Raw genomic sequence first — 17965 nt, 5'->3', positions numbered from 1 at the left:
CATTAACACGCCTCCTATGCCATAACCACTAGCATCACAATGGATCTCAAAAGGTTTGTTGAAGTTTGGTAGAGCAAGCACGGGAGTGTGAGTAAGCAAATTCTTAAGCTCATTGAAAGCCGTGTCTTGGGATGTTCCCCAAACAAACGGTGCATTTTTCTTACTCAAAGCATGCAAAGGTGAAGCAATGGTGCTAAAGTCCTTCACGAATCTATGGTAGAAACCGGCTAAACCAAGAAAACTACGCACTCATTGCAAGTTAGTTGGTTGGGGCCAAGTTTTAATAGCATTGATCTTAGATTCATCTACATGAACACCCTGAATTAGAAGATACTACAAAACCCAAGAAAACAAGCTTATCAATGCCAAAAAGGCATTTTGCCATGTTAGCATAGAGACGCTCTTTTCTAAGAGTTTGTAACACGGTTCGAAGGTGGTGACATGTGCTTTGAGAGACTTGCTAAAAACAAGGATATCATCAAAGTAGACAACAACAAATTCACCAATATAAGGGCGAAACACATAATGCATAAGAAGCATGAAAGTATCGGGTGCTTCCGATAAACCCATAGGCATAAATAACCACTCGTACAAACCAAACTTTGTTTTGAAAGCGGTTTTCCATTCATCACCCTCTTGTATGCGTATTCGATAGTAACCACTTTTAAGATCAATTTTTGAGAAAAATAGTGGCACCGCTAAGCTCATCTAGCGTATCATCAAGGCGTGGAATGGGGTGCCTATATCGAACGGTGATAGCATTGATAGGTCTACAATCAGAACACATGTGAAAGCTACCGTCTCTATTTGGCACGAGAATAATCGGGATGGCACAAGGGCTCAAACTTTCACACACAAGTCCATGGTGTATGAGGTGTTGTACTTGCCTTTGTATTTATTTGGTTTCTTCGGGGTTGACGCGATATGGGGCCTTGTTTGGAAGAGGTGCTCTGGGGATGAGGTCGATTCGATGCTCGATGCCTCACAGTGGAGGTAGACCCGGAGGTAGCTCATCGGGGAAAACATCTTGGAATTCCTGCAATGGAGAAGATAACACCAAAGTTAGATTGTGAGAGGTGTTAGTTTTTGGTGCCTCGTCCTTGCACAAAAGGACATAGTGCATGACACTTGATGGGTTCTCATACACTTCTCTCATCTCATGTTTGGTGGCAAAGAGGACTAAGTTCTCCTTGTCGCTCATCGTGGAGGCACTCAATTTGGGCTTGTGGCGCCCACTCTCTTTTTGGTGCTTTGCTCTCTCACTATTCTCTCCATGATGGGTGGCTTGCTTGTCAGCGATCACTTGGCTTGGAGACATAGGGCGTACACATACTCCTTCCCTTTCATCTTGAAGCTATAGTGATTGGTACGCCCGTTGTGGATGACACCTCTGTCAAATTGCCATGGCTGTCCAAGAAGGAGGTGGCAAACATACATCGGAATGACATCACACTCCAAAGTGTCTTCGTAAGCTCCGATCTTGAAAGAGACTTGTACCCTATGCTCGACTTGGATGGTGCCGTTGTCGTTTAGCCATTGAACTTTCTAAGGGTGCGGGTGCTTCATCTTGACCAATTGGAGCTTGGAGCAAAGTTCTTCACTTGCTAAGTTATGGCAACTCCCTCCATCGATGATGACCTTGACGGACCTTCCATCGATGCCGGCCGTGGTGTGGAAGATATGGCATCTTTGTTCTTCTTCTTGTTGATGTTGAAGAGTCAAGACCTTGGAGACAACAAGAGCGGGACTTGAATCTTCGTCACAAAAGGCTTGATTATCTTCATCTTCGTTCACTTGCCGGTTCATGGCCACTTGCTCAAGGGCTTCCATCTCCTCTTCACTCATGGAGTCGTAGGTTCTGTCGTCGTTGAGGATCATGGTGCGCTTGTTTGTACACTCAAAGGACTTGTGGCCTCGGCCGCCGCATGTGAAGCATTTGAAGGAACTTGTCTTTATGGTCTCATCGGTTGGGGTAGATGATGATGAAGCTCTTGGCTTGAAGTTGCTTGTAGTAGGAGGATGACTTGAGGTAGTCGAAGTTTTCTTGTAACTTGACTTGTCGCCGTTGCTTGTAGATGGCTTGGTTGAGGTAGAAGGTGTTGGAGTCGTCGAAGCTTGGTTGTTGGGGAAGCCATAGGACTTGGATGAGAACTTGGCATATTTGAAGTCATCTTGCACTTGATGTTCCACTTTGGTAGCTTGATGCACTAGCTCGATGAGGTTCGAGTATGGTTGGAAGTCGGCGATCTTCTTGATAGGATGATTGAGTCCATTCAAGAAACATGCCATGGTTTGCTCATCATCTTCCGTGACATTGGCTCGTATCATGGCAATCTCCATTTCCTTGTAGTACTCTTCAACGCTCTTGGTTCCTTGCTTGAGTAGTTGGAGTTTCTAGAAGAGGTCGCGGTTGTAGTAGGTAGGCACGAAACATGCTCTCATGACATCCTTCATTTTCGCCCAAGTAGTGATGGGTGGTTCACCTCTTACCTCTCAACGCTCAATGACTTGTTCCCACCAAATGAGGACTTAGTCTTGGAACTCAAGGGATGCCATCGCGATCTTCTTCTCTTCCTCATAGTTGTGCAAGCGAAAGATCTTGTCGACCTTCAATGCCCATGATATGTACTCTTCGGGATCATTGCTACCGGTGAACTTGGGCATGGTGAACTTTAGCTTGCCGTAGCGTTGCTCTTTATTGTGTTGGGTCGGGGGTGATGACGCCCATGTCGGTGAGGATTGACAAAGTCATGTTGCTCTTGGCGAGGAGGGTTGTCATCCTCATGTTGATCTTCTCGTGGAGGATTTCCATTGTCTTCATTCTCTTGGCAAACTTGAGGTTCTTGTCGAGCTTGACGAGGAGGTTGAGGAGCTTGTCGAGGCACACGTGATTGATAAATCCTCTCTTGAACTTCATCACGAAGTGCTTCTTGGTGCTCACGAGCTTGTCGGCCTCGGTTGGCTACGGCTCGACTCGAATCTCGAAGGGCATGTTGCGCCTCAAGGGCTTGAGCTTCTCGTAATTGTTGTTCTTGGTGTTGTGCCTCGGCATCTTGTGCATCTTGGTGTTGTCGCGCCTTCTCCTCTTCTTCTCGTTGGCGTTGGCGTTGGCGTTCTTGTGCTTGTGCGAATGTTGCTTGGATTTGACAATGTCGATGCTCTTGAGAGTCGGTGTCGTGTAGAGGATTGCGGTTTGCTTGACGATCTTGATGCGCGACACGACGAAGAGTGTTTGATGTTGGTGTACTTGAGCCAGAGATAGTGCCATCGGAGTGTCGACTTGAGCGGTTCCTTCTTGAGTAGGACGAAGTGGTAGAAGAGCCGTTGACCAACAAGGCACGCATCTCGTCCATTCTTGCATTGTTCTCTTGCTGTTGTTCGTCGAGCTTGTTGTCGAAGTAGTCTCTTGTACGTTGCTCGGAGAGTCGCAATTCGGTGGTGAGGTTGTCGATGCGGTCGCTCATTGCTAGTTGCTCTTTATGCAAAGCTCGTTGCATTCCAAATAGGTGTAGCTTAGTGATCTAGTTGTTTGGGTCGTCGTCTTGCTCAAGGAAGAGTGGGTTGGTAGAAGAACTTGGCCTATCCATCATGTCAAGCAAATATGTGAGTGGGAGAAAGAGAAGAACTTATACCAAATGTACCTTGACCGATGTTGAAGATGGATCAATGATGACTCAATGTGTAACAAGGAAATAGCACAATTGGTACCAATTCTTGTCGGTTTCTCACACCTACACAAGTAAAAGCTTATAATGGAGCTTGGTTAGGATGGTGGCATAAAATTTGATGCAATTGTTAGTGAGCTTCAATAATGTTGGAAAAGATTCACAAATTTGCAAATGCAACAAGTAGACCAATAGCAAGATGTGGTACACGAAAACACACACGCAAATAGACAAGTGGGGTCGTGCAACCAAGGAATGAGCCAAAATGTGGAATCCACGAAAATTATCTTGTTCCACAACACTAGAGAGATGCTAGCACGATTGCACAATAGGCGGGTACGAAACTTGTGCACAACCTACTAAGTAGAAATGCAACGACTTTTATCCCAAGTATGCTATATGTATGGTATTCCGATGATATGATCCAAGATGATCGAGTATGACAATCTTAGTGTTGTATGATGCTATGGTTCTTGCTTATAAGCTCTTTGCTTATCTTTCCCTTTTGCTTAAAAGCTTGTTTGGCTCTTTGTGGCTGAGCTCTTTTCTCATGCAATGCTTCACGAACCAAGATAGCAATTGTGTATGCGATGACAACCTTGTGACACAAGAGATGATCCCAAGAGATGCACCTATGATATGGTGTGTATGCTATGGAGAGTATGATCACTAATGCGCACAAGTTACGTTGCCGGCAATACTCAAAGGCTAGTCTCGATGGGTAAGGTATGCAAAAGTAAGGCTACGGGGTTATCAATGCAATGGAAAACATGTAGAATGATATCACGATACCAAGATGAGGTTACCATTGATGTTGGTAAGTAAGAAAGAACGGTTGACGGTGTTGATGACGAGTCCGTTGCGAAGATGAGCGGCGGTGATGTCGGTGTCGAACCGTACCTAGATAGCCGAAACACAATATGACACGGGAACCGCAACTCAAATTCTCAAAGGCCAAAACGTGTCAAAATCGTGGAAAGTGGTAGCGGACAAGCTATGGTGGTGCTATGCGGAAGTGGTGGAGGTATTGGAAGGCGTATGCGGAGGAGGAGGTGGGGAAGTGGTGGTGGCCGAACTGAACTTTTTCAATTTCGTCAGGGAACTACGGACGTCCGGGAAATTACGGTAGTCCGATCGTAGGACGTCCGGAGGCTGTCGGACGTCTGGTGCCTGTTCGATCTCGGGCACGGGATGAACTACTAGGGTTCATCGTGGAAGTGGCGAAATTGGTCAAATCTGGGCGATTTTGTGGATGGAAAAGGTGGAGATGATGGGGGAAGGCTAGATCCACTCAAGGCAAAGCAAATCCATGGATCCAATCCAAGAAAACTTCATCACACCAACACATCACAAAAAATGGGGCTATTTTTGTGGGGAATTTTCGAATTGGGGAAGAACACAACAAAATCAAGCTAGAAAACGAAGAGGGGAGGATCCGAAACCGTGATCAACGTGGCTCATGATACCAAGATGATGTAGGGTAGAACCCTAGATGCCCGATCTTTCACGAAGAACACGAAGGGAAACACGAGGGAAAACACGAGAGAATCACTCAAACCAACAAGATTCGATTACACATGTCCTAGATCCATGAGACACAAAGAGATACACGATCCAAAGTCAACAAGGGACGATACATAGGGTAACCGGTTCTTCTCCGTGAGGAGGTCTTGATGGGGCCACCCAACAGGGGGTCTTGAATCCAACGTGGATCTTCTCCGTAGAGGGGCCGCGGTCTCTCTCAAGGAGCAGATCCGTATGGATGAGCAAAGCTCTATCTCACATATGAGCTAAACCAATGCTCCTAACTAGGAGGAGGAGGTCTATTTATAGTCTTAGTGCAAATGGGGCGAAGTAAAGGGGTACATGGGCCTCAGCCCGCAACTGGACACAGCGAGGGGTCGGACGTCCGTAAGGTGTCGGTCGTCCGGAGGCTCGTGGAGGTCCGGACGTCCGTAGATCTTCGGACTTCCGTAAGTTAGGCTCTGTGAAGGATGTGTCGGACGTCCGGAGATCTTCGAATTTCCGTAGGTTTCGTTCTGTTGGCGTAGCGTCGGTCATCCAGAGAGGTTCGGTCGTCCGGAGCCTGGGAGGTGTCGGACGTCCGGTCCTGGTTGGACATCCGGCCGCTGTAGCTTTCGTTGTCCTGGTTTCCTAGAGCTGTCCTGGCCTTCAGGGGCCGGTCGTCCGGTGGCTGTAGCTTCCGTGCAGCTCTTCTTCTTGTCCTTCGCACTTGGTGTTCCCGTCGCCTTGTCCGTCGGATGTAGACGTTCCGTGGCCTTCCTCCAAGTACCTGAGCACACATAGTGTTTCCGTTTGAGGTAGCAGACATGTCTCATGTGTCGAAAGTGGTACTTCGGAAAGGAGCGAGTTCACCTTATCTTTGATAGCCTTCACTCGGGCTCTTGTCATAGGTCCAAGTGGTGTCGTGGGAGGTGTAGGTGCGTCCATGGGGATGATCATGGGATGCTCCGCATCAAGGATCCACTCGACAGCTGGCACGCGGCGCAACAACGGTCGGCAATTGAACTCTCATTTTCGCGGGGGCACTCAATTTCCTCATGATAGGCAGATCGCACTAGCGAAATCCTAACTCCTCAGCGTGACCAAATTCGTCAGCGACCAGATGAACTTCGTCCCTGTCGCTAGCAAAGTCGTTAGCTGTTCTGGAGATTTCCAAAGGCTTCACTCGAAGCGGCCTGTGTATGTATAGGTTTGAGCATCACTTTGGAAATGTGAACTATGATTCACCTAGACCCCTTTAACAGTACGGTTTTTCCTATGACTCAAAAATAAGAAGAAATAAATTATGAAAACAAAGTCTTCAAGCTTCAAAGTCTTCACATCAATTTCTTCAAAGGTCGTACTAATTTCTTCACCTGAAGAAATACATTTTAGGAGTCGTCTTCTATGGGTTAAAACAAATCTTCAGGGACTATAACACATGTTTACACTCACAAACACATTACTCCCTCAACCCATTTGTCTTCAATACTCGAATACCATTAAGGGGGCACTTGATGCACTTAGAATCTCCCCCTTTTTCGTGATTGAGGACAAATTTGTTAAGTTTTCAACGGGAGTATATAATGAAAGTGTAAGTACAGAGTATGGATAAATTGGTTACAAGATATTGAGGAACTCCCCCTGAAGATGTGCAGCTTTGGATTGCAAACGCACATGGCAGGATGGAATTGTGGGGATCTCCTCCTATATATTGGAATCCAATTATGCATGATCATATGATATTGAAGAATTTGAATGCATGGTGAAAATTGGTGTGTGATGAAATAGAGCATGCATGAGCGTATATCATTGAGGATAAGCATATCAGACGGATAAAAATGTAGCAAAAGAGTCAGACCACCAACAGTTATTTAAGTTACAACTCACCAAAGAGCAAATCAAATGAAGACCAAGAGTTGTAACTTAGCAAAAACAGCCCATATAAAGACCCGCTTAAAGACTAACTCAAATTTCTCCCCCTTTGTCATCAAATGACCAAAAGGAGACGAAATTGAGGACTAACGCCCCTGAAGAATATCATCTTGAGGAATCTAGAGGAGTGCCAGCGTTGTTGTCGGGGTTGTGAGATGCAGAAGAGGGCCGGTTGCAGTGTCTTCAACCTCTTCATTTTCATCAGTGGAGCGTGAAGGACACACCGAGCTTGGGACGAGAGGAGGAACTTGTACTTTCTTGAACTTCTTCTTGGGCGGCATCGACCAATCAAAGTTTTGTTGAAATTTCATTGCAATAAGTTCGTCATTAGTCTTTAGATGCGATAATATGGCCCATGTTCTGTCAAAAATATCATGGGCGTAGTAGTGATTCTTGTAGACTGCATTATGCGTCACTGTCATATTGGCATGAATGGCAACAAGTTGACGCCTAGTTGAAAGTGCAGGTTTCCTCCCAGAGGGTGGTGAATGAGAGATTTTTAGAAATTTGTCAAACTCCGATGAATTTGATGAACATAAAAGTGAAGAAGTAGAAACACAAGGCAACTAATTCATCACAGTAGCAGAAAGCATGCATACAAGATGCATATAGGTGAAGAACATGCAATCATACAAGCATACAAGCATGAGGAAGATGAATTGAAGAAATGAAAAACAACATGATGGAAGTCCCCGGTTCAAATTCTTTAGAGGATAGATCACAAATTCTTCAGCAGCGGAAATATGTAAGGTAAGGTTGAGGAATCTTTGAAACTAGGTAGTCTCGATGAAGACACGACGATTTGGTAGACCAGTTCCAGTTGTTGTATCAATTGTACGTCTGGTTGAGGCGGCTGAGATGAACTCATAGGACACTTAGTCCTCACCGTATTCCCCTGAACCAAGGTCACTCAAACCCCGCTCAATCACTCGTGGTAAGTCTTCAAAGTAGACTTTCAAAACCATCACAGACTTGTTCACCGGCACACCACAATTACTCTTGGGTGCTTAGAACATGACGCCGAAATGTTTGGAAGAATGACAGTCTTGAAAGGTAACAGACGTCAGATCACACAGATCAATCTCTTGAGTGATGCTAAATCACTTTGGCTCTGGTTGGGTTTTTCCTCACTTAGGTTTCTCTCAAGTCACCAGAGGATGGGTTGCTACCAAATGACAAGTGTCAAGTTCTCTCAGGAGCAGCCAACCAACAAGTGGTTGTGGGTGTTGAGGAATGTTGCATGGAAAACAAAAAAAATTCTACGCACACGCAAGATCTATCCATGGAGATGAATAGCTACGAGAGGGGGAGAGCATCTACATACCCTTGTAGATCGCTAAGTGGAAGCGTTAATCAACGCAGTTGATGTAGTTGTACACCTTCACGATCCGTCCCGGCCAAGTACCGAACGTACGACACCTCCGAGTTCAGCACACGTTCAGCTCGATGACGTCCTCGCATTCTCGATCCAGCAAGAGAGGCAAAGTAGTAGATGAGTTCCGGCAGCACGACGGCCTGGTGACGGAGGTGGTGAAACTATCCGCGGGGCTTCCGCTAAGCAGAATGGACATGGACAGAGGAGGAATTAGAACTAGAGGGAGACGGGGCACCGCACATGGCTTGGGAATCGTGTTATGTGTTACCCCTCTCCCTCCTCGCATATATATAGGTGGGGTGAGGGAGGTAGCCCAGGGCGCCCCAAGGGGCCGGCGGCTAGCCCTAGTGGGCCTGCGCTAGGCGCCCCCTTCCTTCCTAGGGAGGTGGAGGAGAAGGCAGTAAGGGGCCCGGCGACTCCCTTGCCTTAGGCGCACCCCCTTTCCTTCCCAAGAGGGCCGGCGTCCAGGGAGAGGGTGCGCTAGCCCCTTGTGGGCTGGTGTGTTCCTCCCCTTGGCCCATTAGGCCCATAAACTCCCTGTAGGTCTCCCCGAACCCCTTCCGGTGACCCGATGAATACTCGGTGCATTCTGAAACCTTTCCAGAGACCAAATAGTATCGTCCTATATATCAATCTTTACCTCCGGACCATTACGGAGCTCCTCGTCATGTCTGTGATCTCATCCGGGACTCCGAACAACATTCGGTCACCAATACTAATAACTCATATAATATTCTATCGTCAACGAATGTTAAGCGTGCGGACCCTACGGGTTCGAGAATGATGTAGACTAGCATGTCTCCGTCGTATCTATAATTTTTTATTGTTTCATGCCAATATTATACAAATTTTACATATTTTTGGCAACAATTTATATGGTTTATTGGACTAACCTATTGATCCAGTACCTAGTGCTAGTTCCTGTTTTTTGTATCGCAAAATATCCATATCAAACGAAGTCCAAATGCAATAAAATTTTACAGAGAATTATTTCAGAATATATGTGATTTTTGGGAGGTGGAATCAACGCAAACGGGGGCCCACAGTGCCCACAACCCACCAGGGCGTGCCCCAGGGCCCAGGCACGCCCAGGTGTCTTATGCTCACCTCGTACCTCAGTTAGATCTCTACTTCGGGCGCAAGGAAGCTTATATCCGGAAAAAAAATCGTGTTAAAATCTCAGCGCAATCGGAGTTACGGATCTCCCGGAATATAAGAAACAGTTTTCGGCCAGATCCACAGAACGCAAAACAGAAGAGAACATGGAGGGACATCCAATCTCGGAGGGGCTCCCGCCCCTCCGCTGCCATGGAGGCCATGGACCAGAGGGGGAACTCTCCTCCCATCTAGGGGGGAGGCCAAGGAAGAAGAAGAAGGAGGGGGGCTCTCTCCTCCTCTCTCCCGGTGGCGCCGGAGTGCCGCCAGGGCTAGGATCGTGACGGCGATCTACATCAACAATCTTGCTACCGTCAACACCAACTTTCACCCCCCCTCTTTGTAGCGGTGTAATACCCCTTCTCCCCGCTATAATCTCTACTTAAACATGGTGCTCAACTCCATATATTATTTCCCAATGATCTATGGTTATCCTATGATGTTTGAGTAGATCCGTTTTGTCCTATGGGTTAAGTGTGATATTGGTTGGTATGATTGTATATTTTATTTATGGTGCTGTCCTACGGTGGCCTTCGTCTCGCGCAAACGTGAGGGGTCCCCTCTATAGGGTATTGCAATACGTTCATGATTTGCTTATGGTGGGTTGCGAGAGTGACAGAATCTTAAACCCGAGTAGGTGGATTGTTGCGTATGGGATAAAGAGGACTTGATACTTAATGCTATGGTTGGGTTTCATGACCTTAATGATCTTTAGTAGTTGCGGATGCTTGCTAGAGTTCCAATCATAAGTGCATTTGATCCAAGTAGAGAAAGTATGTTAGCTCATGACTCTCCCTCATATAGAATTGCAAGATTGATTACCGCTACTTGTTATCGATTGGGTAGGGACAAATAACTTTCTTGTTGACAAAGCTATCCACTTTTATTACCTTGCAATTTATTAGTAGTTTAATTCTCGCAAAGTACTTGTAGTTTTATTCTTGCAAAATAGTTTCATACTTGTTTTAGGTAAAGCAAACGTCAAGTGTGCAAAGAGTTGTATCGGTGGTCGATAGAACTTGAGGGAATATTTGTTCTACCTTTAGCTCCTCGTTGGGTTCGACACTCTTATTTATCGAAGAAGGCTACAAACGACCCCCTATACTTCTGGGTTATCCAGACCTTTTCCTGGCGCCGTTGCCGGGAGCAATAGCGTGGGGTGAATATTCTCGTGTGTGCTTGTTTGCTTTATCACTAAGTAGTTTTTTATTTTTTGTTCTAAGTTCTTCTTTATCATTAGCTATGGATATGGAACACGAAACACCAAAAAATTAGTTGTACTTGCTACTCATGGAGATCGGGGACCTCCTAAAACCCTCGATGCTCGTTATGTGAAAAACATTAAACACTACTTTGATAATCCTGAGAGAACCCCATTCAACTTGATAATGTGAGTACTGTTGGATCAACGTGAATACTTTAGGGATTATCGCTTGACACAAAAAGGGAAACTATTATGGGATCAAATTGATATGTTGCATTGGTATGCTTGGAAGTTGTGTCAGAGATATGATTATACTTGTTTCTCTAGGATGAACGCTCCACAGCTTCCTTTTACATGCAAATTTAATGATAATGAAACCCTGGCTTCTTATGCTAATGGTAGATATGATTACTATGATGTGGAACAAATAGAATAATTTGTTGCTTTTAAGGGTGCTTATGAAATTGAATCTTTGTTTTTAAAGTATGAAGCTTTTGATGATGATGTTTATAGACCTGAAAATTTTGCCATCCTTAAATATTGCTATGATAATTATAAATATAATTCTGATATTGATGAATTTATTGAGAAAATCTCCGTTGTCCGAGAAGAGACTAATATTTTGTATGAGTCTATGGAAGAAGGAATTGATGAAACTGTGAGCTCATTGGATGAAAAAGATGATGAGGAGAGCGAAGAACAAACAGAGGAAGAGCGGATTAGCTACCCGTGCCCACCTTCTAATGAGAGTAACTCTCCAACTCATACATTGTTTAATTTCCCTTCGTGCTTACCGAAGGATGTATGCTATGATAATTGTTATGATCCTGTTGATTCTTTTAAACATCCTATTTTGATGAAATTGATGCTTGCTATGCTTGTGGCCAAGATGCCAATATGAATTATGCTTATGGAGATGAACTTGCTATAGTTCCTTATATTAAGAATGAAATTGTTGCTATTGCACCCACACATGATAGTCCTATTATCTTTTTGAATTCTCCAAACTACACTATATCGGAGAAGTTTGCTCTTATTAAGGATTATATTGATGGGTTGCATTTTGCTACTACACATGATGATTTTGATGAATATAATATGCATGTGCTTGCTTCTCCTACTTGCAATTATTATGAGAGAGGAACTATATCTCCGCCTCTCTATGTTTCCGATACGATAAATTGCAAGAAACTTCTTATGCTATGTATTGGCCTTTACTTGATGTGCACGAATTGTTCTTGTATGACATGCTGATGCATATGAAGAGAGTTAGACTTCGTCATTTCATGATATATGTTGCTTTGTGCTCACTACTAAATGCCAAATCATTGTTAATTAAAATTGGCTTTGATATACCTTGGGATCCAGGTGGATTCATTACTTGAGCACTTTATGCCTAGCTTAATGGATTTAAAGAAAGCGCTGCCAGGGAGACAACCCAGAAGTTTTAGAGTGTCAATTCTTTCTGTTGAGTTCTTTTATAAAGTTTAAAAAAATAGAGGGGAACTTAAAAACTTTTTCACAAAAGAGAAGCGATTGGAAGTTATGCATTGGAGAAGTGAGGGTCGACCTTGAACACTTGTGTTCATGCTCATGGAAACAATGTAGAATTTTTCATGAAGATTCTCACAAAAATAATTATCCCCTTGTACAATTTCATTGTATTATAAAAATAATGTGCCAAGATTTGCCTTTAGGAGGAGTAGATTGCTTGTTGGTATGTGCGGTGCAAAAACAGAAACTTTGGCTGTAGCGCTCCATTTTACATTTTTCTACTGGACATCGAAAGTTTCTGATTTTTTTGCACAGTCTTGATATACAAATTTTTTATGTTTTCCTAATTTTTCAGAATTTTTGGAGTACCAGAAGTATGGTGAATGTTCAGATTACTACAGACTGTCCTGTTTAAGACAGATTCTGTTTTTGATGCATTGTTTTGCTTGTTTTGATGAAACTATCGATTCTATCAGTGGAATAATCCATGAAAAAGCTATATTACAGTAGCTACAATGCAAAAACAAAATATGAATTGGTTTGCAATAGTACTTAGAGTAGTGATTTGCTTTATTATACTAATGGATCTTACCGAGCTTTCTGTGGAATTTTGTGTGGATGAAGGGATCAAAGATCGAGGAGGTCTTGATATGAGGAGAAGGAGGAGAGGCAAGAGCTCAAGCCTGGGGATGCCCAAGGCACCCCAAGTAAATATTCAAGGAGACTCAAGCATCTAATCTTGGGGATGCCCCAGAAGGCATCCCATCTTTCTTCAACAAGTATCGGTATGTTTTTGTCTTCGTTTCGTTCACGTGATATGCGTAAATCTTGGAGTATCTTTTGCACATAGTTTTTAATTTTCTTTTATGCACCATTCTGGTATGAGATAGTCCATGGTTGATTTATAGAATTCTCATTGCACTTCACTTATATCTTTTGAGTGTGGCTTTATAGAATGCTTCATGTGCTTCACTTATATCATTTGAAGTTTGGATTGCCTCTTTCTCTTCACATAGAAAACCGTTATTTGAAGAATGCTCTTTTGCTTCACTTATATTTGTTAGAGAATGATCTTTTGTAGAAAGAATTAAACTCTCTTGCTTCACTTATATCTATTTAGAGAGTCAAAAGGAATTGGTCATTTGCATGGTTAGTCATAAAATCCTACATAAAACTTGTGGATCACTGAATATGATATGTTTGATTCCTTGCAATAGTTTTGCGATATAGAGATGGAATATGTGGGAGGTACTAGTTAACGGTTGTGGTTAGTAAGAATATTGGTGTTAAGGTTTGTGATTCCCGAAGCATGCACATATAGTCTCTCATTATGCTATAAAGTTGGAGCACGATTTATTATTGATTGTCTTCCTTATGAGTAGCGGTCGGGGACGAGCGATGGTCTTTTCCTACCAATATACCCCCCTAGGGGTATGCATAGTAGTACTTTGCTTCAAGGGCTAATAAATTTTTGCAATAAGTATATGAGTTCTTTATGATTAATGTGAGTCCATGGATTATACGCACTCTTACCTTTCCGCAATTTGCTAGCCTCTACGGTACCATGCATTGCCCTTTCTCACCTCGAGACGTGGTGCAAACTTCGCTGCTGCATCCAAACCCCGTGATATGATACGCTCCATCACACATAAGCCTTATTATATCTTCCTCAAAACAACCACCATACCTATTATGGCCTTTCCATAGCCATTCCGAGATATATTTCCATGCAACTTCCACCGCTTCCGTTTTGATGACTTTAGCATTCATTGTCATATTGCTTTGCATGATCGTAAGATAGCTAGCTTGATATTTCCATGGCTTGTCCGTTTTTTGATATCGTTGTTATGCTAGATCATTGCACATCCTTGTACACTGCCAGAGGCATTCATATAGAGTCATTCTTTGTTAGATGTATCGAGTTATAATTTTTATTTCTATTGAGTTGTAAGTAAATAGAAGTGTGATGATCATCATTATTCATTTTTAGAGCATTGCCCCAGTGAGGAAAGGATGATGGAGACTATGATTCCCCCACAAGTCGGTATGAGACTCCGGACAATGAGAGAAAAAAATAAAGAAAAATAAAGAAAAGGAAAAGGAAAAAAGAAAGAAAAAAGAAATAAAAAGAAATAAAGAGAGAGAAGGGGTATGCTAGTTCCACACTTGTGCTTTAAAGTAGCACCATGTTTTTCATATGGAGAGTCTCCTATGTTGTCACATTCATATACTAGTGGGATTTTTTCATTATAGGATTAGATGCACACCCACTTAGTTTTCATATTGAGCTTTCATACACTTCTAGCTCTTAGTGCATCTGTTGCATGGCAATCCCTACTTCTCGCATTGATATCGATTGATGGGCATCTCCATAGCCTGTTGGTCAGCCGCGTCGATGTGAGACTTCCTTACTTTTTTGTCTTCTCTATAGTTACCCCTATCATCATACTCTATTCCACCCGTAGTGCTATATCCATGGCTCGCGCTCATGTATTGCGTGAGGGTTGAAAAAGCTGAAGCGCGTTAAAAAGTATGAACCAATTGCTCGGCTTGTCATCGGGGTTGTGCATGACAAATACTTTGTGTTAAGAAGACAGAGCATGACAAGACTATATGATTTTGTAGGGATAGCTTTCTTTAGCTTTGATTTTTTGAAAGACACGATTGTTTGTTGGGATGCCTGAGTATTGATGTCTTCATGTCAAATTATAGACTATTGCTTTGAACCACTTATGTCTTAATATTCATGGCATGATTAGATATATGATCAAGTTTATGCTAGGTTGCATTCCACATCAAGAATTATATTTTTTATCATTTACCTGCTCGAGGACGAGCAGGAATTAAGCTTGGGGAAGCTGATACGTCTCCATCGTATCTATAATTTTTTATTGTTTCATGCCAATATTATACAACTTTTACATATTTTTGGCAACAATTTATATGGTTTATTGGACTAACCTATTGATCTAGTGCCCAGTGCCAGTTCCTGTTTCTTTGCATGTTTTTTGTATCGCAGAATATCCATATCAAACGAAGTCCAAATACAAAAAAAAATTATGGAGAATTATTTCAGAATATATGTGATTTTTGGGAGGTGGAATCAACGCAAACGGGGGCCCACAGTGCCCACAACCCACCAGGGCGCGCCCAGGGCCCAGGAGCGCCCAGGTGTCTTACGGTCACCTTGTACATCGGTTGGATCTCTACTTCGGGCGCAAGGAAGCTTATATCCCAAAAAATATCATGTTAAAATCTCAGCGCAATCGGAGTTACGGATCTCCCGGAATATAAGAAACAGTTTTCGGCTAGATCCAGGGAACGGGAAACAGAAGAGAACAGAGAGGGAGATCCAATCTCGGAGGGGCTCCCGCCCCTCCGCTGCCATGGAGGCCATGGACCAGAGGGGGAACTCTCCTCCCATCTAGTGGGGGGGCAAGGAAGAAGAAGAAGGAGGGGGCTCTCTCCTCCTCTCTGCCGGTGGTGGCGGAGTGCCGCCGAGGCTAGGATCGTGACGACGATGTACATCAACAATCTTGCTACCCTCAACACCAACATTCTCCCCATCTATGTAGCGGTGTAATACCCCTTCTCCCCGCTGTAATCTCTACTTAAACATGGTGCTCAACTCCATATATTATTTCCCAATGATCTATGGTTATCCTATGATGTTTGAGTAGATCCGTTTTGTCCTATGTGTTAATCATGATCTTGGTTGGTATGATTGTATATTTTATTTATGGTGCTGTCCTACGGTGCCCTCCGTCTCACGCAAACGTGAGGGTTCCCCGCTGTAGGGTGTTGCAATACGTTCATGATTTTCTTATGGTGGGTTGCAAGAGTGACAGAATCTTAAACTCGAGTAGGTGGGTTGTTGCGTATGGGATAAAGAGGACTTGATACTTAATGCTATGGTTGGGTTTCACGACCTTAATGATCTTTAGTAGTTGCGGATGCTTGCTAGAGTTCCAATCATAAGTGTATATGATCCAAGTAGAGAAAGTATGTTAGCTCATACCTCTCCCTCATATAGAATTGCAAGAATGATTACCGGTACTTGTTATCGATTGCCTAGGGACAAATAACTTTCTTGTTGACAAAGCTATCCCCTTTTATTACCTTGTAATTTATTAGTAGTTTTATTCTCGCAAAGTACTCATAGTTTTATTCTTGCAAAATAGTTTCATACTTGTTTTAGGTAAAGCAAATGTCAAGTGTGCGTAGAGTTGTATCGGTGGTCGATAGAACTTGAGGGAATATTTGTTCTACCTTTAGCTCCTCATTGGGTTCGACACTCTTATTTATCAAAGAAGGCTACAAACGATCCCCTATACTTGTGGGTTATCATAGACATGACCGAGACGCTTTTCCAGTCAATAACCAATAGAGGGACCGAGATGCCCATACTGGTTCCTACATATTCTGCGAAGATCTTTATCTGTCGAACCTTTTTGACAACATATGTAATTCCCTTTGTCTGTCGGTATGTTACTTGCCTGAGATTCGATCGTCGGTATCTCCATACCTAGTTCAATCTCGTTACCCGCAAGTCTCTTTACTCGTTCCGTAAAACATCATCTCGTAACTAACTCCTTAGTCACTTTGCTTGTAAGCTTCTGGTGATGTTTCATTACCGAGAGGGCCCAGAGATACCTCTCCGTTACACGGAGTGACAAACACTACAAAAAAGACACATCCATGACGTTTTGGGCCGAACGAATTTTTTTCCTGTCATGCTTATGACACTTCTATGACGATAATTGTGACAAAATCAGGTATCATCATAGATGTGGTGGGCTCCTACTTCTATGACCAAAAATCATGATAGAAAATGGGCTTTTCGTCCTGGGAGGGCTGAAGACGCAGCTGGATGACATTCTTTGGGCCATGCATGATGGAAAAAACCGTGGTAGAAGCGAGGGCGAGGAAAATATCAGGGAATTCCCGGTTACGGTGGGTGGTCGGGGCCGAGTGATGCACGGATGTTTGCACATTTCTCTTATACACATACGTGCATGTGTGTGAGGCGTTGGGCTATAATTGAACCCGGGAGAGGCGTTCGCGTACTGAACCCGACCGATTGCACTAGCTATGTTATTGAACCCGAACGATCGATCCGTTGGCTGTTAATTGAACCCGAGCGATGCCTTCGCTACTACTGCAAACTGAAGCCGATCGAACCTGCCGCCTCTTGATGAACAGTGAACGTTGTTGGGGGTTTGATGAACAGTTCACAGTGGGGGTTGGATGAACAGGACCCCGTGGTAGCAGAGGTTGTTGTCGTTGGATGAACAGGACCCCGATCGAGCCGGTTGGGGTGGATGAACATGACCCCGTGGAGGGTTGGTTGAATAGTAGCCGGTGGAGGCTGGATGAACAAGACCCAGTGGAGGGCTGGTTGAACAGTAGCCGGTGGAGGCTGGATGAACAGGAGCTCATGGATGAGCAGTAGCTGGTGGAGGCAGGAGGGAGACGCCGTGGATGAACTGTCGCAGGTGGAGGCTGGAGGAGGTCGACGCTGGATGAACAGTAGCCCGTGGAGGCTGGAGCGAGGCAGTAGACGGTGGATGAACAGTAGCCCGTGGAGTCCCGTTTTGCGGTACGCCACACCCCTCTCGATTAACAGGACCCCGT

The sequence above is a fragment of the Aegilops tauschii genome, chromosome 1, assembly GCF_002575655.3.
Source record: "Aegilops tauschii subsp. strangulata cultivar AL8/78 chromosome 1, Aet v6.0, whole genome shotgun sequence".
Taxonomy (NCBI): domain Eukaryota; kingdom Viridiplantae; phylum Streptophyta; class Magnoliopsida; order Poales; family Poaceae; genus Aegilops; species Aegilops tauschii.
This window is presented reverse-complemented; position numbering follows the sequence as displayed.